The sequence below is a fragment of the Benincasa hispida genome, chromosome 9 (assembly GCF_009727055.1).
Source record: "Benincasa hispida cultivar B227 chromosome 9, ASM972705v1, whole genome shotgun sequence".
Lineage (NCBI taxonomy): Eukaryota > Viridiplantae > Streptophyta > Magnoliopsida > Cucurbitales > Cucurbitaceae > Benincasa > Benincasa hispida.
This window is the reverse complement of record NC_052357.1, coordinates 81,919,501-81,940,185: the sequence shown is the minus strand read 5'-3', so window position 1 is coordinate 81,940,185 and position 20,685 is coordinate 81,919,501.

Genomic DNA, 20,685 nt, shown 5'->3' with positions numbered 1-20,685 from the left:
TCCCCCTCTTTTTTACGAATTTTATGATTTGTGATTGGAAGTGAAATCCCAAACGCTCTATTTGTTAGGCGTCCAAACCTTCTATGGTGTTAACACCACCTACGTTGGCTGCATGCCAAATGTTTAATCCTCCCTTTATCAACGTAAGCTGACTTCACTGGTTTCAATGTGTTCTTCCCAAACGCATCCAACACAATTTCTTAGGGTTTAAGAAATTCATCTTAATCGAACACCTAAATTTTTAATTGACGTTGCCCTTTACGTCTTCAAGCTTTTTGTATTCAATTTAGGGTTTTTCAATGCATAATCTATAAGATCGTGGCCAAGTTCAACGCATAAATGCCGGCTTTACGTATGCTCAATGCCAATTTGAGTACTAGTAAGTGACAGAATGAAATACCTTTCCTTCAATCGCACTCCAGTGGCATGACGTTCGAATGAGGCATTCAGGCTGCTCTCGCTCTCTCTGACTTTCTCGCTGGTCTCGTTCTTTCCACTCTCACTCTCTCCCACTTTCTCGCTCACAATCTCTCTCTCTCCACTCTCGCTCTCTCCAAATTTCTCGCTCAAACTCTCGCTCTTCTCCAATCTCGCTCTCCATTCTCTCGCTCAAATCAATCTCGCTCTTTCCACTCTCGCTCTCTCCAAGTATCTCGCTCAAATTCCCGCTCTCTTCACTCCCATTCTTTCCAATCCTGTTAGCTACTGTGAATATGGTTTATCTCCGTGCAACTTCCACACGAATTTTCCCAAATAATTTTCTATATTTTCCTCAGTTCTTCAATCCTTTCTTCACTATTCAGGATTTAAGTCTTCAAGGTTTTCTCTTCTTTTTATCCTTTTAGGGTCCTCTCTACTTGTACTCCAGAATCAAATATAACATAACTATAATACCTAACCATTATAGTTTACATTCACTCTTACTAATTATTGATCCACAGAAGGTGACAATTATTATAGTTATTATGACAATTGTAAAATTATTAGATTATTTACATAACATAGGATTTAACTTTCTCCTAGTTAATCCCTTAATCACTTACTTAATTAGGAAAATGGAGATCCAGGTTTTACAGTTTTGCAGCACTTACCCCGTATCAAGTAGCATATGTTTTCTCTAAAATCTATGGGGTATTTATAGGTGCAGGTCTTTGACTTCGGCCTTGTGGTCCCCACTGATTATTATGAAAATTTCGAAGATGTGGGATATTATTCCTTCTATTATGCAACCAGGCCGTCAATTCTGCACAACCGTTAGGTGTACACGTGTCTCAATCCTCCGCTTTTGCGTTGCTCAGCTGCATCTTTCGATCATGGGTTCACATGCAGTGTTGTTTTTATTACCTCATGTGGTTGCAACACAGCTCTGGATCGACTGTCACATTGCACCGTCATTGTGGTAATCATCTCTTCATTATTGATTGACGGGCGCAATGTGACAGAGATGTGTTGATCAGTTTCTCGTGAGCCTTGAGCGCAAGCGGTGACTTCGTCTCCTACAAAACAGAGTAAAATTCGGCTTGTCTTCCATCTTTATGGTGTTAGTGGGTGTAATTGCAAACATTTATAATTATTGTAATACTAGGCTAATTTTCATACAATAGGTGCATATTTACTAACTTTTGGCCGTAATATCTAGATAAGGTGGCATAAATAACTTGTATTTCTATAAGTTATCAAAACCCCACTGAGTTTCCTAGTAAGTCCAGGGTCAAACTCAGGGACTTGGAAAAATAAGTTGCAGTGGTAATTTTCAGGAAAACTTTGTGGTAACTGGTGACGGTAAATTAGAAGTCAAATTTACTCGACAACTAAAATCCCTTAGATTCGTATGCGATGCATGTTCTTAAGATATGCATTGTAAGTCATGTGTCGATGGTCATGCATTGGAATGAATATGCGCCAACAAATGTATGCGATGACCATGCGTCCTGTCACAAGTTTTCTTGCGCTCACGCTAAGTATAACGCGAACGCAAGTTTCTCGGTAATCCGAGGTCGAACACAGGGACTTGTAGCTATATGTATGCGGTAATGTGCATGCGGCAGTTTAAATAAAGGAATGGAAGGGAGGTTGCTAAGTTAACCCTGCACCTACTCCTATGTAACAGACAACGCAATAAAATATGCATGAGAGGTAGAGACACAACAACTCTTGACATGAAATAAATGAATGGGAAAAATAGATAAAATGCGGAGATGTTTTCATTGCAATACTTAAGAGTGATCGCAAGGGCAACCTTAGTCAACGCAAGCCATGCGATCGTGCAACCCACATACAATAGTAAACCACCTCTTGGTGTGAATGCTAGAGCTTCTATTGCTAGAACACATGTGATATATGCGCTAAGTCTACAGAGCCTACACATAAGCCTCTATTCCTATTTATGCAATGAAAAAATGATATCCACAAAAATATGCGACCACATAATATCATTCCTATTCCTAGGGTGCATGCGATGTAGATTAACAAACGGAGCTTATCTTTAAGTTCCCCGTTCTTGTCTATGCATTCAATCCACTCTCTCGAGTCTTAGATTTGGGTTTTACACTACTCTCTTGAGTATGCCTAAATGATGAATGATGCGCTCATAGGACAAGGTAACTGCATGAACTTGGTTGACGCAAGATTATTTCTATCTCTAGTGAAGAATGCATACATTGCTTAATGCGACCAACCACTTACCCTCTTGGGCAGTTGGTTGTTTCTAACTTTACTCATAGACAAGCAATGTGTTAGCCTATAGACAGGCATTGTCGCAGCTTCATACTAAGCAAATAAGGTTACTCACACACTCACGCAACGCACACTCTCGGTAGGTTGCTACATGTTTCATATCCCCAATCCACATGACTAAGTATGCAATACCCAACAATCTCACTAAGTGTTGCAATGAAAGTAAAGATGCTAAGCAAAGAAGATGGAGATATAGTCGAAGGAAACAGAGAAATGTATTGAAAACAAATTGTATTAATTCCTTAATCACAAAATGTCATACAAAACAATATAAGAAAAGAAAGGAAAATGAAATGACCGGCTGGAAGCAAAGACTTGCTCCCAGCGAATATGCGTCAAGGCTGCCGGTGGTGCCATGGATGGGCAGTGGAGCTGACTCTCTCGAGATCTAGCATTGGTCGAAGGCTCCGATCGTCACTCGAAATGGATGAAGGAGGTGAAGAACTCTCAAACTTCTATTTACTCAACTGGCATTGGTCGAGAGAATCAGCAGAAGGATCCACCGCTATAAGGCGAATCCAATACGAAAACTGTGGATAGACTTGAATTCTGACTAACATCCGCGCTTCATAATTTAATAGAAGCAATCAATTATGCAGAAGGAACAGCATATATTTGTGAAGTATTTCCTCTTGAGTCTACGCACATTTAGGATTGCGTAGCTTTCCTTTTTCTCGATATCCTCGGACAGCTCACATCCGGCGTGGTAGGTGAAATGTTCAAATCATTCTTTTGAGTTCCTTCTAATAAGTTAGATTAATCAAATTGACGCATTCATTCCACAAACCTTCGCGCCGTATGCATCTCCATTAAGTAAGAAAGGGGCCCGTGTTAAGTCGGCAAAGTGAAGCTTGTCTAATTCAGGATTCAATTGCGACATGCATTTGGCTTAATACCCCATCCAATGGGTGCCTGACAATTCCCCTGCCAGAGCAAGAACGGGGCAAATCACACCAGACGCAATCGTTTTAAACGAGCGCAACCTTCATGCGATGGACGCATACGACTGATTACCGCAACATCACATGCAGTTGATCGGCAGGCGTTCGCGTTGTTTGCGATGACGAGTGAGTTTTTCATCGCATTGCGGCAATGTCGGTATATAGCGATGGTGAAACCGGTATTTCATGCGTTTGCTGCTCCACATTCCTGTAATTAGCTACAAAAATAGAACATTGAATGCATAATAACGCATAATAACGGTTAGCCGAGATTCATCATGCTGATCGATGCAAACTCATTTTCTCATGAATAACTAGCAACATTGCTGCATACTCTACTTAACAACCTTCAAATTCTAAGTAAAAGGCCTAAGATGACAGCATTGCATGTCATCCACAATGTTAAAATGTCATCAAGCCCTAAACTAATCATGCTGTCCTCAAGCATGCTTTATACTCAAGAAATTCTAACATTACCTTCATGCATTCCTTTGCGATGACCAGCTTCTCAGAATAAATAATTACACACACCTCTGACCATCACCACAAGCCTCCCTCACTTGGCTGCTTCTTCAAAAAATATTTTTCTAAGTTTAAATCTGGAAAAGCCTTTGCTCAAAAACTTTTTATTCATTCACTGAATTTTGCGAGATTTTGAGAATGCGTCTCCCCCTTGCAAAATATTCAAACTTTGCAATGACTTATTCAAATGCGGTGTTGAACCTGGTTAGCCGTCCGTTTTGGTTACCCCCACATAGGTGTCAAGACGGGCATCCAACTTCGTTTGCGTTCCATATTCAACTAAACTCTTGTCGGCTAATTTGGCTTGTGCCGAGAAAGGAGTTATGCTTATGTGCTGATCCTGGTGACTTTGCCTTCGTTTTGGCTTGCCCCACGTGTGGTCATCCGGACATCCAAAACTTCGAGCAAGTCCCCTTTCACAGCTTAACCTCTTATGAACATGGGTTTCCCCATTTGACTGACAGTGGATTTTATTATTTATTAAAAAATCGTTTCATTTTTTTTTCAGATGATCACAATATAATGAACGCAATCTCTGAGACTGCTGCCACCTCTCCAACTTCTACGAGGTTAGGCAACGTCTCGAGCCGCAATAAGCTTACAAAAAATAGGTATTAAAAATGCGGTAAATTAATGGTTTGAAATAAAGGTTTTGCACAAAATAAAAACTTAAGGACTTTCAAATTTGAAGAAGCTAATAAAAGTAAAAGCAATGCCTTGCGTTGATTAGTAGAAGATGGTGCGAACTATATGTAAATCATTATAGAAACAGCCAAACTAACCACAGGATTGAAGAATATATCGTAGAAAGAATTTCAAAAGGAGAAGGCATACAAGACAACAGGAAAAGACCTTAGACGGAACAACACACTTGCGCTAATGCATTGGAATTCCACGCGATTGAAGCCATGCATTGAAGGATGAAAGGAAATTCTTTCGTTGAGCTACGAAACCGGAGGAGACTTATTGTTGCAGCCTACAAAGAGCAAACGTCACCACAACCAAGGAAGTAGCCCATATATCCAAAATAAACCTTATACTAAGAAAGCAAGGTAAGATGGAGTAGAAAACTTCCCAGGAAAAATAGGAGTGGTTGTCACTGCAAGGAGTCTTTTCATGCAGGAGATCACTCTCAAACTGCTCGGTGTCAAGTTGCCTTGATGATCTTTTGGAACCTCTGGTTCAATATAGGCGCATGCGGCTGTCATGTGCTTATAATTACCTTCAGCGTCTTTTTATGCGAACTAGATTGAGCCCTTCTAGTGGCTTTCAGCCCATCGACTACACTTCAATATTGTTTGCAACCTGGTCGCACAAGCTGCAATATTCCCAAGATAAAAAGTTTGCTCGCAGAGACACAAAACTTAACAAACATTTAGCTACCAAGTCCCCGACAACAGCGCCAAAAACTTGGTGACAGTAAATTAGAAGTCAAATTTACTCAACAACTAAAATCCTTTGGACGTGGTATGCGATGCATGTTCTTAAGATATGCGTTGTTAGTCATGCGATGGTCATGCATTGGAATGAATATGCGCCAACAAATGTATGCGATGACCATGCATCCTGTCACAAGTTTTCTTGCGCTCACGCCAAGTATAACGTGAACGCAAGTTTCTCGGGTAATCCGAAGTCGAACACAGGGACTTGTAGCTATATGTGTGCGGTAATGTGCATGCGGCAGCTTAAATAAAAGAATGGAAAGGAGGTTGCTAAGTTAACCCTACTCTTACTCCTATCTAATAGACAACGCAATGAGAATATGCATGAGAGGTAGAGACACGACAATTCTTGACATGAAATAAATGAATGGGAAAATAGATAAAATGCGGAGATGTTTTCATTGCAATACTTAAGAGTGATCACAAGGGCAACCTTAGTCAACTCAAGCCATGTGATCATGCAACCCACATACAATAGTAAACCACCTCTAGGTGCGAATGCTACGGCTTCTAATGCTAGAATGCATGCGATATATGTGCTAAGTCTATAGGGCCTACACATAAGCCTCTATTCCTATTTATGCGATGACAAAATGACATCCACACAAATATGCGACCATATAACATCATTCCTATTCCTAGGATGTGAAACCCTGAGTCCATTTTCCCTTTTACAGCAGAAAATAAAAGAAATTAACTAAAAAGGATTAAATCCTAAGACAAGAGTAGGAAGATCTCAGAGTGATAGAATCTAAATACTTTGGAAATAAGCCATAACTAGTGAAGATTAAGTATAACCATTCGATGGAAATACTAAGTATTGGTCTATTCGTTGATGTAGTGCCATGCGATGGCCATAAAGTTTTGAGAGGGTACTTGGGCATGGAGAGAGGTTGAAGTAGGGTCAAGAATAACGCATGCGGCAGCCACTGCTTTTGGAGGTCAGATCAATGTATAGGGTGCGATGGCTACGTTGGATGCGTTGGACACAATGGAATGCGTCCATGCGACCGAAGGCATGCAGTTGAAGGAGATGCATTGGTAGGTTGCAGTGGTGCGAGGGCATAAGATGACGTGGTGCAAGGCTTGCGCTGGTGGATGGCTTGCTGTGATAGAGAGACGTGGCGATGGAGGCGGATGCGATGGTCGTGTTGGATGCGATAGATGCGTTGGACACAAGAGTATGCAGCCGATAGTATGCGTTGATGTCATGCGACCGTGCTATGCATTGATGTCATGCGACTGTGCTATGCGTTGATGACATGCGTGCGGTGCTATGCATTGATGGCATGTGACGGAGCTATGCGTTGGTAGTATACGATGGCATGCACGATGGATACGTTGGATGCGATGGCTTTGCTGAGGTATAAGCCATGCGATGGAATGAGCTAGGGTGGACACATGGTGGCTTGCCCTTGTGTTGTTAAGGCTTGCGGTGACAAAGTAAATGGATTGGGTTGCATTGTAGGAGATGCGATGGTGTTGAGTTGAGAACCATTCTCATGAGCTGAACGCAAAGTTGCGGAGAATGAATAAAAAGTTTGTGAGCAAGGGCTTGCCAAATTTCAACTTAGAAAAGATTTCTTTGAAGAAGCAACCAAAGTAGAGGAGAGCATTGCAGCCATGGTTAGAGGTACGAGTTAATTATATTCTAAAAAGCTAGTCATCGCAAGGGAACACCGAAAGGTGAGTTAAGAATTTCTTGAGTGTAATGCATGCTTGAGAACAAGCATGATTCTAAGTTTAAGGGGTGATAACTAGCAGAAATGCCAGTTATTATAAGCCTTTTATTTAGAATTATGAGGGCTAACAGGTAGAAAACGCAGTGATAATACTTAGAATTTGTGAAAATTTGAGTTTTGTGTCGATAAGCACCTAAAACCTCACTGATCCAATATTATGCGTTATTCCGTGCCAAAGTGTCTATTTTTGTAGCTATTGTAGGAACCAAACGCATGCGTGAAGCCAGGTGACCGCAAAAGACGAACGTAGACGACAACCCCATGTGTCCAACGCATGGAATTTGTAGTAATCGCATGTGTCCAACACATGGAGAATGCGGTGAACAAAGAGATTGCCGCCACGGATTGACAGCCATAATAGAAGATCGCAAGATAGGTAGAACGCGTTGACAACTTCAGCTAAATTTAGCTCGGACGCATACCTTGGGAGTATCAACAAGATAAGGCGATGTGACAATGCCCATACTGCGACAAAAGCAACAGTGAGCCATAACTTCATCATATAGTTGTCGGCGTCCAAATTCTATAAATAGCCCTTGAGACCTTCATTTTGAGACATCCAAGCTTCTGCCTCAAGGCAGAGGTTTGTAATCACAGATGAGAGCTTGAAAGAGATTTCCAGTGAGAATTCTTCATCTTCACAACCCAGACCGAGTGATGATCGGAGCATTAGCCAAAGATAGAGCTCGAGAGAGACAACTCCACCATTCAACCATGGCACCACTGGTAGCCTTGACGCAGAGTCCTTCATCTCCTTTCTAATCTCTGTATTGTATTACATTTAAGCTTGAGATATTAAGATATTTTGTGATCAATGCAAATCTTAACTTCTTCATTGTCGTCTTCTTCATCATCTTCATCTCTATCATGGTTTATCTTCAGTGTTTATTTATCAAAGTCAATCGCATGCTTAATCGTCTAGCCTAGAGATAGGACGCATGTAGCAACCCACCAAGAGGTGTGTGTTGTGCTAGTAAAAGTGAGTTAATACTCTTTGCTAGGTTAAAGGTTGTGGCAATGCCTGTCTATGGGATGTTGCATTGCTTGTCTATAAGTTAAGTAGCCGTGTCTAACTGCCTGAGAAGGTAAGAGATGGAACACACTAAGCAAGGTTCGCATTGTTACTAGAGATAGGCACAATCTTATGCTCAACGCAACGATGCACTCTAGAGATATAGTCATGTGGCTGACCACCGAGAGGTGTGATGCGTTAGTGCAACAAGTTGGGATTACTCGGGCGATTTAAGATAGTAAACATTACTATGCGTTAATGGTTGTTGTGTTTCTACCTATTCTCATTACAAGTTTTCTATTGCTCAATCTGTTTAGTTAGGAGTAAGAGTAGTGTGTAAATCATTTAAAACCTTCTTTGCTTTATTTTTATTCTTCTTTATTGCCTCAAACGCATCACTTCACAAATATTATTGAGTGACCAGTCCCCATGTTCGACCTTGGATAACCCGAGAAACTTGCATTTGTGTTATACTTGGCGCAAGCGTAAGAAAACTTGTGATAGGAACACGTGGTCATTGCATGCTAAGATTAATAGATCATCATTCTGACGCATAACCTCAGACGCATAGGAGAAAATGCATCACTTATGTCTAACGCATGATTTCATGTTCAAACCCATCCATCCTTAAATGATAAAAACAAAACAAAACAAAACGCATTCCTAAATTATCCCAACAAGTTTTTGTCGCCGTTGCCGGGGACTTGACAACTAATCTTTTGTGAAGTTTTTGTGTTTTTGCAGGCACCCTTTCAATCTTAGGCATATTATAGATTGTGCGACCAAGCTGCAAACAATATTTGAAGTATAGGCGATGCGTCGAAAGTTAAATATTGACCCCGAGATAAAAAGGCTATCTGTCGCATGAGCTGGAAGCAGTCCTAGACGCATGTCAACCATCATGCATCCAACAATTGCTGGAAACTCCAATGGTCAGGGCAAGCCCTTAACCCAAGTAGTTGAGAGCCATCTCTTGTATGGAGAATCCTTTGCTGTAGAGTGACAACACTCCAATTTCGTCAGGGACGTCTTTTACTCTATCTTTTACATATTCCTAGTGTTTAGTTATTATTTTTATTTATTATTATTTGGATATACGGCTGCTTCTTTGGTTGTGGTGTGTTTGCTCCTTTGAGGTGTGATAATAACTCTCCTCGGTGCACATTACAATGGAAGAATTCATCCACATCCTTCAACGCATGGCTTCAATTTCATGAAATCCAACGCATTGTCGCATTACGTTTTCTACTTAAGGTTCTATCTTTTATCTTTGTATGCATTATCCTTTGGAATCTTCTTTCTTCGTCTGACTGTCATGATTCTTTGCGATGCACTCTATAATGTACGAAATATTTACTGCACTCTCTATTAGGTATCGCAGAGGATACCGCTTAATTTTATATAGCTCTTCAAATTTGAAAGTCTAAAGTTTATTTATGTGCAAACCTTTCTCAAGCGATGTTTCACATCCTGGTTGATTATTGCTTTTAGCTTGCAAGTGAGAGACGCTACACACCCTCTAACTTTGGGGTGGCCAACGGTCTCGGGAGAATTCGTTCATCACATTGCCGGTCATTCCTTAAAAAAAAAAAAACTTTTGAAAAAATACAACCCACTTATCAACGCAATGGGGAATCCAATTGTTGATAAAGAGTTAAGTGTGAAAGGCATGATTACCTTATAGTTTAGATGTCCGCATGAACCCTGATGGGGCAAGCGAAAATGAAGGTTAAATCACTAGGATCACGCATCAGCGAACCCTTTGTCTGTGTGCAAGCCAAATTAAGCAAGACATGAGTTGAGTTGAATATGGAACGCAACCGAAGTTGGATGCCCACATGACACATGTGGGGGTAAGCCAAAACGAAGAGCGTAACCAGGTTCAATGCCGCATTCGAATAAGTAAATGCATAAGCTTGAATTGTTTTAAATGAATGCATTCTCATAATCTGAATGCAAAGTTGTGGAGAATGAATAAAAAGTTTTTGAGTAAGGGCTTGCCAAATTTCAGCTTAGAAAAGATCTTTTTGAAGAAGTAACCAAAGTAGAGGAGAGCATTGCAGTCATTGTTAAAGGTACGAGTTAATTATATTTTGAAAAGCTGGTCATCGCAAGGGAACGCCGAAAGGTGAGTTAAGAATTTATTGAGTGTAACGCATGCTTGAGGACAAGCATGATTCTAAGTTTGGGGAGGTGATAACTGGCAGAAATGCCAGTTATTATAAGCCTTTTATTTAGAATTATGAGGGCTAACAGGTAGAAAACACAGTGATAATACTTAGAATTTGTGAAAAATTGAGTTTTGTGTCGATAAGCACCTAAAACCTCATTGACCCAATATTATGCATTATTCCGTGCCAAAGTGTCTATTTTTGTAGCTATCGCAGGAATCAAACGCATGCGTTTGTAATAAGCAATCATAGACAAACGCATGCGTTGAAGCTAAGCGGCCGCAAAAGACGAACGCAGACGGAAACCCCATGCGTCCAACACATGGAAGTTGCAGTAATCGCATGCGTCCAACGCATGGAGAATGCAGTGAACAAATAGAGATTGCGGCTATGGATTGACAGCCATAATAGAAGATCACAAGATGGGTAGAACGTGTTGATAACTTCAACTAAATTCAGCTCGGACGCATACCTTAGAAGTATCAACAAGATAAGGCGATGTGACAATGCCCATACCGCAACAAAAGCAACAGTGAGCCATACCTTCATCATTACAGCTGTCGGATCCAAATTCTATAAATAGCCCTTGAGACCTTCATTTTGAGACATCCGAGGCAGAGATTTGTGATCACAGATGAGAGCTTGAAAGAGATTTCCAGTGAGAATTCTTCATCTCCATAACCCAGACCGAGTGATGATCGGAGCATTAGCCGGAGATAGAGCTTGAGAGAGACATCTCCACCATTCAAGCATGGCACCACTGGCAGCCTTGACGCAAAGTCCTTCATCTCTCTTCTAATCTCTGTATTGTATTACATTTTAGCTTGAGATATTAAGATGTTTTGTGATGAATGCAAATCTTAACTCTTTCATTACCGTCTTCTTCATCATCTTCTTCTCTATCATGGTTTATCTTTAGTGTTTATTTATCAAAGTCAATCGCATGCTTAATCGTGTAGCCTAGAGATAGGACGCATGTAGCAACCCACCAAGAGGTGTGCATTGTGCGAGTAAAAGTGAGTTAATCCTCTTTGCCTAGTGAAAGGCTATGGAAACGCCTGTCTATGGGATGTTGCATTGCTTGTCTATAAGTTAAGTAGCTGCGTCTAACTGCCTGAGAAGGTAAGGGATGGAACGCACTAAGCAAGGTTCGCATTGTTCCTAGAGATATGCACAATCTTATGCTCAACGCAACCATGTATTGTAGAGATATAGTAATGCGGCTGACCACCGAGAGGTATGATGCATTAGTGCAACAAGTTGGGATTACTCGGGCGTTTTAAGATAGTAAACATTACTATGTGTTAATGGTTGTTGTGTTTCTACCTATTCTCATTGCAAGTCTTCTATTGCTCAATCTGTTTAGTTAGGAGTAAGAGTAGTGTGTAAATTATTTAAAACCTTCTTCTCTTTATTTTTATTCTTATTTATCGCCTCAAACACATCACTTCACAAATATTATTGAGTGACAAGTCCTCGTGTTCGACCGTGGATTACCCGAGAAACTTGCGTTTGTTTTATACTTGGCGCAAGCGTAAAAAAACTTGTGATAGGAACGCGTGGTCATTGCATGCTAAGATTAACACATCATCATTCTAACGCATAACCTCAGACGCATGGGAGAAAACGCATCAATTATGTCTAACGCATGATTTCATGTTCAAACCCATCCATCCTTAAATGATAAAAACAAAACAAAACAAAACGCGTCCCTAAATTATCCTAACAGGACGCATATGAGGGATGAGCACATATGGAGGATGAACGCATATGGAGGACGTCATCCAGACATGTGGCTTGCTAGGAAAAAGTCTTAGGCCTTAAGGAAATGAGGTAGGAGCACGAGTAGACATGCAAAGTTAAGTCTCAAGCGTTGGCTATGGAGGAGAAAGACACTTAAGGTTGCATTGATGCAAGGGTTGCATTGATGGTGTGAGGTGAAGACACCTGAAGCAGGAGGTGGAAAAGGCTGGAAGTTGGCAGATGCTAAGGAAAACACTTGGATATGGCCAAGGGAGGAAATGTCGAGCAAAGGAGAGTGTTGAACGCCTATAAAAAGAGAGCATGCCTCATTGTGACCCACACATCAGTTAACTACTTAAAAACCACAAAGAGAGGGAAAAAAAAGAGATACTAAGGGAAGGGAAAGCAGTACTCGATCGGAGGTGCAAGCAAAGGCGCAAAGGGAGCAGAGCTATACGGACAGACATATAGGCTAACTTCAAACAGGAAGTTTTTCCAAACTACTCGAGAAAATCAAGTGATTTTTGGACCAAAAGTTTCTAAATTAAGTGTAGTTTCAGTGTGAGGGCTTCCTCAACAAAATTCTAAATTTAAGGCTATCAAAATCAAGGAAAATCGAAAGGTGCTCATTAATGAGGAGACAGTCGAGCTAGGAGGAATAAACTTGCGACTCGAAACTTTCGCTAAGGAATTTGAAGGCGAAACTTTAAGGGTCCAACAGTAGAACAAGGGAAACTGGGTGATCTACGAAGAAAGTTCTTAACAAATCACTGTGAGTGGTTTCTTCCTTTGTTCTCTTAAGCATATTGTGAATTGATATGTTGTAGGATATGTATGATGTTGGGATAGTCAGGGGGTCTAAGGACCTAGAACCTGAGCCCAGAATGAATCCTTACAGGATGGTCAGGGGACCGAGGAGTCTAGTGTCTGAGCCTATGGGACAGAGAAACCTTGAAATGGGATGGTCAGAGGGCCGACGGGTCTAGCTTCTGAGCTCGTGATAGGGAGAACTATGTGCACATAGGTTGTTGTCTTAGTTATTATATATTAACCTCTCGGTAGGTTGCTACATGCTTCATATCCCTAATCCACATGACTAAGTATACAATACCCAAGCAATCTCACTAAGTGTTGCTATGAAAGTAAAGATGCTAAGCAAAGAAGATGGAGATGGAGTCGAAGGACACAGATAAATGCATTGAAAATAAATTATATTCATTCCTTAATCACAAAATGTCAAACAATACAATATAAGAAAAGAAAGAAAAATGAAATGACCGGCTGGAAGCAAAGACTTGCTCCCAGCGGATGTGCGTCAAGGCTGCCGGTGGTGCCATGGATAGGTGGTAGAGCTGACTCTCTCGAGATCTAGCTTCACTCGAAGGCTCCGACCATCACTCGGAATGGATGAAGGAGGTGAAGAACTCTCAAACTTCTTCTCACGAATCTGTCTGGATCACAAGGATCCGCCCTAGGCGAACCTCAGGCGAAAACCTTGGATAACTTGAATTTCTGCTCATTGGCTTCTATTTATAGAGCTTAGATCGCCGACAACATTAATGGACTGCTCTGAGTCTGACATTCGGCGCGTTAGTCCTTTTCTGAACCTCTACCTCTAACGGCGTGGTAGGTGAAATGTCAACATCATCTTTTGATTTTCTCAAGGTAGATGCGTTGATGCATTCATTCCACCAACCTTGTGTTGATCCCATTAGTATGCATTATGTCGCTTAATATCGCAACTCTACACGATGACCGCAATCGCTTGACGAGCGTAACTCCCATGCAATGGATGCATACTGCTGATTACCGCAACATCCATGTGTTGATCGACACGTTCGCCTTTGCGATGGAGTGTTTCTCCACATGCAGTCATCTATGTGGTGGTCTAGTTTCCGTGTTTGTGTCCACTTCCTGTATTAGCTACAAAAATAGAACATTGAACGCATAATAACGAGTTAGCTGAGATTCATCATGCTGATCGACACAAACTCATTTTCTCATGAATTCCTAGCACAATTGCCACATATTCTGCTTAACAATCTTCATAATTCTAAGTAAAAGGCCTAAGATGACATGCATTTCTGCATGTCATTAGTAACCGATAACTCAAATAGTTGTTGGTTTTGTTTGTTGCGGTAATGAAATAAATAAATGTGGCAGAGTTCAAAAAGAGTTAATTAAATGGAAGATACGATGGGTATGCGGTGAACGGGTTGAGAAGGGTTTTGGCTAACACTTCCTAGGATGCATTCATGCTTTGCGATCATGCAACACACATACAATAGTAAACCATCTCTTAATGTGAATGCTATGACTTCTAATGCTAGAATGCATGCGATATATGCGATAAGTCTATAGGACCTACACATAAGCCTCTATTCTTATTTATGCGATGACAAAATAACACACAGACAAATAAGGCGACCACATAATATCATACCTATCTCTAGGATGCATGCGATGCAGGTTGTTTAATAACTTAATGTTATAAATAAGGCAACCATAATGTTATAAACTTAATGCTTTTGAACGCAATCTAACATATTTTATCAACGCAAACCCTCATTGTTTAATAACTTAGCAATGTAATAATGTGCATTTCTGCCCGTTATCAAGCAGCAATTTATTGATGACGCTATTAACAAAGTGGGAGCCTTCATCACTTATTATGGCACGTGGGGTGCCAAAACAAGTGAAGATATTTTTCCACAAGAATTTAGAGACTATCGCCGCATCGCTTGCGACACACAATACCGCTTCAACCTATTTGGAAATGTAATCGATGGCCAATTGAATGTATTTGTGACCACTTTATGGTGGAAATGGTCCTATGAAGTCTATGCCCAATACGTCGAATAGCTCCAATTCTAAGATAATGTTCATTGGCATCACATTCTTCCATGAAATGTTTCTCGTGCGTTGGCACCTGTCACATTTCATTGAATAGTCTCTTGCGTCCTTGAATAAAGTTGGCCAAAAATATCCACTTTGTAACAACTTTTCTGTTGTGCGTTGACCTCCAAAATGTCCACCATACGGCGAGTCATGGCATTGGGATAAGATGCGCTAGTGAGTAGTCTCTGGCACACATAGACACAAGATCTGCTCTGCCCCTCTCTTGTAAAGATTTGGCTCATCCCAATAATAGGATTTACATTCATGTCTAAGTCGCCTCTTTTGGTGGGCTATGTAGTTCTCAGAAAATTGTTCACAAACCAGATAATTGACCACATCTACGTACCATGGTACCTCTTTAATTTTGAATAGTTGCTCATCTGAGAAGGTTGCGTTCACCTTCAACTAGTTGCGGTCGACTTCCGGATTTTCTAATCTTGATAGGTGGTCTGCAACCTGGTTCTCTGTCCCCTTGCGATCAATGATTTCCATGTTGAATTCTTGAAGAAGGAGAACATCGAATCAATCTCGAATTTTCATCTTTCTTTGTCCTTAAATATTTGATTGTTGAGTGGTCGGTGTGAATGATCACATTGGATCCCAGCAAGTAAGCTATAAATTTCTTCAGTGCAAAGATCACCGCAAGAAGTTCTTTTTCAGTGGTAGTGTAATTTGTTTGGGCAGGGTTCAAGGTTCTACTCGCATATGCGATAGGGTGTAGTATTGTTTTCTTCATTTGCGCTAACACCGCCCCCATCGCATAACCGCTAGCATCGCACATCAGCTCAAATGGCTGTGTCCAGTTCAGTGCGATCAACACATGTGTGGTTATTAATGCATTCTTAAGTATCTCGAATGTGTTGAGGCATTGTTCATCAAAGTCAAACGTTCTTTCGGCCTCCAGTAACACACTCAATGGTCGAGCAATCTTCGAAAAGTCCTTCACAAAACGTTGATAAAATCCTGCATGTCCCAAGAAACTTCTGACAGCCTTCACATTTGCTGGAGGTGGGAGCTTTTCAATGGCCTCAATCTTCGCCTTATCCACCTTCAACCCATCCTTGGAGACTTTGTGCCTGAGCACAATACCTTCATTCACCATGAAGTGGCACTTCTTCTAATTCAGCATAAGATTTGTCTTTTCACATCTTCTCAGTATCTTTTCCAAATTGTTTAGACAGACTTCATATGTTTGCCCATACACCGAGAAGTTGTCCATAAAAATTTCCACTGAATCTTCAAGATACTCAGAGAAGATGGCCATCATGCACCTCTGGAACGTGCTCGGCGTATTGCATAATCCAAACGGCATGCGTCGAAAAGAAAACGTTCCATAGGGGCAGGTGAATGTGGTTTTCTCTTGTTCTTCAGAGCAATCATGATTTGGGTATAGCCCGCATACCTGTCAAGAAAGTAGAAGTAATCATTTCCTGCTAGTCAGTCTAGCATCTAGTCAATAAACGACAGGGGGAAATGATCCTTCTTCGTCGCCGCATTGAGTTTGTGGTAGTCCATGCAAATCCGCCAACCAGTGACGGTCCTTATTGGTATTAACTCATTATTTGCATTTGGGACTACCGTCATCCCTCCCTTCTTGGGCACACATTGCACTAGGCTGAGCCACGTGCTATCGGCGATTGGATAAATAAGGCCTGCGTCCAACCATTTGATTATCTCGTTTTTCACAACCTCTTTCATCGCAGGGTTTAGTCTGCTTTGAGGCTCGATAGACCCTTTTTGGTTTTCTTCGAGACGTATCCTGTGCATGCAATATGCGGGGCTGATTCCTCTTATGTCTGCTAGTGTCCATCCTATTGCTTTTATGTACTTCTTCAGGAGCTAAGCAACGCATTCTCTTGATCTTCTTGAAGCGCAGAGGAAATTATTACTAGTAGAGTTTCATTTTGCCCCAAGAAAACATACTTCAGGTGGCTTGGCATGGTTTTTAACTCCATGGTCGATGGTTGTTCCAAGGATGGTTTTTGTGCTTTTCTCTCTTCATTCAACTTCAGTTTTTCTTCTTTGGTTGTCGTTTCCATAATCGCATTGCAGGTTACTATGGATGCGGTCGCATCCTCTCTTTCATTCTCTTCTTCAGACTCTTCTTCTTCATTATAACTGGGTTCATTGTCGGAATCTATTAGGTCTTCTTCTTCCGGATACTTCATGGCTTTAATAATGTCAAACCTGAGCTTCTTTCCATTCACACCTAGCGTGATCTCTCCCTTATACACATCAATTTGAGCGCGACCAGTGGATAAAAATGGTCTTCCCAAAATGATGGGTGCATCCTTATCCGCTTCGTAGTCGAGAATGATGTAGTCTGCCGGTAAGATAAATTTGTCAATCGAGACCAGAACATCCTTCACCCTTCCCTCTAGAGGAACTAGGGACCTGTTCGCCAACTGGAGAGTCACCGTCATGGGTGCCAACTGCCCCACATTCAGCTGTTTGAAAANCTCTAGAGGAACTAGGGACCTGTTCGCCAACTGGAGAGTCACCGTCATGGGTGCCAACTGCCCCACATTCAGCTGTTTGAAAATTGAAAGGGGCATTAAATTGATGTTGGCCCCGAGATCACAAAGCACTTGACCAATATATATTTCGCCAATTGAGCAGTGTGCCGTGAAACTTCTGGGGTCGTGCATTTTCGGTGGAATAATGGTGTTCAACTTTTGTGTTAGTGCCACTGTTGCGAACTTGCCTGTGCTACTCTTCTTTGTCACCATGTCCTTTAGAAACTTCGCATATTTTGGAATTTGTTCAATCGCTTCAGTGAAAGGGATGTTGATATGTAACTATTTCAGCATGTCCATGAAACGATAATACTGCACTTCATCATTTTCTTTTTCTTAAGTCTCTAAGGAAATGGTGGCAGCTGTATTTTCACAGTTCCCTGTTCCATAGGCTTAGAAGTGGATGCAACTTCTGGTTCCATCGTCTCATTTTCTTCTGGTTCCTGTTGTGTCAATGGGGTCTGGGGTTCCATCGCAACTAGATCAGTCCGACTTGTCTCCTTCTTCTCTTCTGCTACTATTTTTCTGCTTCGCAAAGTCACAACTTGACATTGCTTCTTTCCCGTGTTCCCCGAGTTGCGAGAGAGATCGGTTGAACTTGGCAACGCCCCTTACGGTCTACTTTTGAGCTCGCCCGCAATCTGTCCTATCTGAATTTCGAGAAGTTAGGGTGCTTTCTCCACCCAGGGTTGTAAGTGTTGGAGAAAGGATTGTTCTTTACGAAGCATATAGACTGCGGATTCCTCGGACATTCTTCCATCGGATGGGCTTCTCCGCAAGTAGCACAACTTGCGCTCGTTTGATCGATTACGTTGACCTGCTCTCTATGCGTTCCTAGGCTAGTGATTGTGATGTCCTATATCAGATTCATCATCGCATTCATTTGATATTGTAGGGATGTGATGGCCCCATTGCTTGCGTCACCTTCTTTAATTGTAAGTCATTGATCACTTTCCCTCTAGTCTTTGTGATTCATTGAAATGAGATCAAGGATATTTTTAGCCTCATCATATGTTTTGTCAAACAGACCTCCCGCTGCTGCCGCATTGGCAGCCGTCTGCGATGTAGGGTTCAAACCGTTAGAAAAGATTTCCATTTGAAGACAATCAGGTAGCCCATTATGCGAATAATCTCGCACTAGCCTTTTAAACCTCGCCTAGGCATCACTGAGCGATTCGTCAATATCTTGTTCAAAATTTGTAATCAACTTCCTCCTTCTTGCGTTCTCTGTCGGGGGGAAGTACTTCTTCATGAACCTCTCTACTACTTGTTCCCAAGACGTTATCTCCCTTGGTTCGAGAGAATAAGCCCATTTCCTTGCTTGGTCGCACAGTGAAAATGGGAATAACGTTAGTCGAACCTCTTCAGCTGAGATGTTTGGGAACACAAAAGTGTTGTAGATTTCAATAAAACTCTGGAGATGGGCATGTGGATCCTCGCCACGCCTTCCACCAAACTCTCCGGCCGTTTGAATCATCTACAGCATAACCGGTTTTATCTCAAACCTCAATCCGTCCAGAGCTGGCCTCATGATTCTTGGGGAGAAATCATAGAGGTTGGGCGATGCATAGTCCACGATGGGTCTATTGCGGTCATTAGCCAAGAGAATGGGTTTTGCCATGATATTATTTGCGTTTGGTGCTCTGTCTTCTGGTTGCTTCGCCATGTTGGGATTTCACTCATGCACAAAATAAGTAAATTAGCTGCTTTTATGTGATGTTGCCATGATCGTCGCATACCCACATTGTTTTACATCTTTATGCTGTAATAACGTGCATTTCTACCTGTTATCATCCATCAATTATAAAAGTGATATACTTTTATCATTGATAGTCAATGACAGTATTCTATCAATGTCTATTGGTGATAGAATATGCTTAGGAATTGTATTTATTGTTAACTTCTTTAAATCGGTTTATCACTGATAGTCTTTGATAGTTTTCTATAAATGACATCAGATTCTATCAATAATGTAAAAAATACAACTATCAAACTATTATGTTAAAGTCAATTTCTTGTCACCTCCTTGTTTTGTTTTAGTTTGTCTTATTTGCAACTTTAAAAAAAAAATTAGAAGATACATTGTTATTAAGATAGCAACAAGAATCTAGCACTGATAGACAGTGATAGAAGCTTATAATTGTCTAATAGTAATAAAAAGTTATAATAGATGGAAGAAACAAGCCAACGTGGGTTTTCTTGAAGCATAGGCTTTTTGGATTGCATGGATTGGAGCAAATTTTTGCTATATTTATAGGGGTTTCGACATAAAAGGCATTAAAATAGGGGCTATATTATATTAATATGTTGAACATTTCATTATATATATATATATAGGACCAAGGCTTAAATTGTAAATAGCCACTGACATTAGTGGAAAAACAAAATCCAATAGGCCTTTTTTGTAAAAAATTAAATGTTAAGTTATTATTGTAATATTGCCCCTATCTTAATGCCTTTTATGTCGAAGCCCCTCGTACTCTCTTCTCTTTACCACGCCATAGTTCAATGAAGTGTGAATGGGCACGGAGAAGGAAAGGTCAAACACCCAGGCCTAACGGGAATGAGCAAGGGACTCAATTCCAAGATGAGGTGCTCCAAGCACCCCCATTTAGAAAGAGGGTCGAAGGTTTGGGCCTGTAGCTTTCCCCGTCCGCCCTTCGTCGGGTGGTGCTTGTGTGTGGGGTGTGCTACCAGAAATCGGGCTTGAAGCTCTCGCCTTACCAACGAGCCGACAGCTGATGGCTGTTGGTCACGACTACTACCAAAAAGCTCCAATGAAGATGAATATTTCACATGGAGGAGTGTGCATCTTTATGTTGGGTGTTCTTCTATCGTTCACCCTATGGCCCACACCTCCTATTTGTTCAGGGCGGGCAACATGAACTCTGACTCGATCCGGGTATTCAATCCCGCTGCTTAGTTAAAAAAAAAGTAGGTTGATGGGCAAGAACTCTCCTCT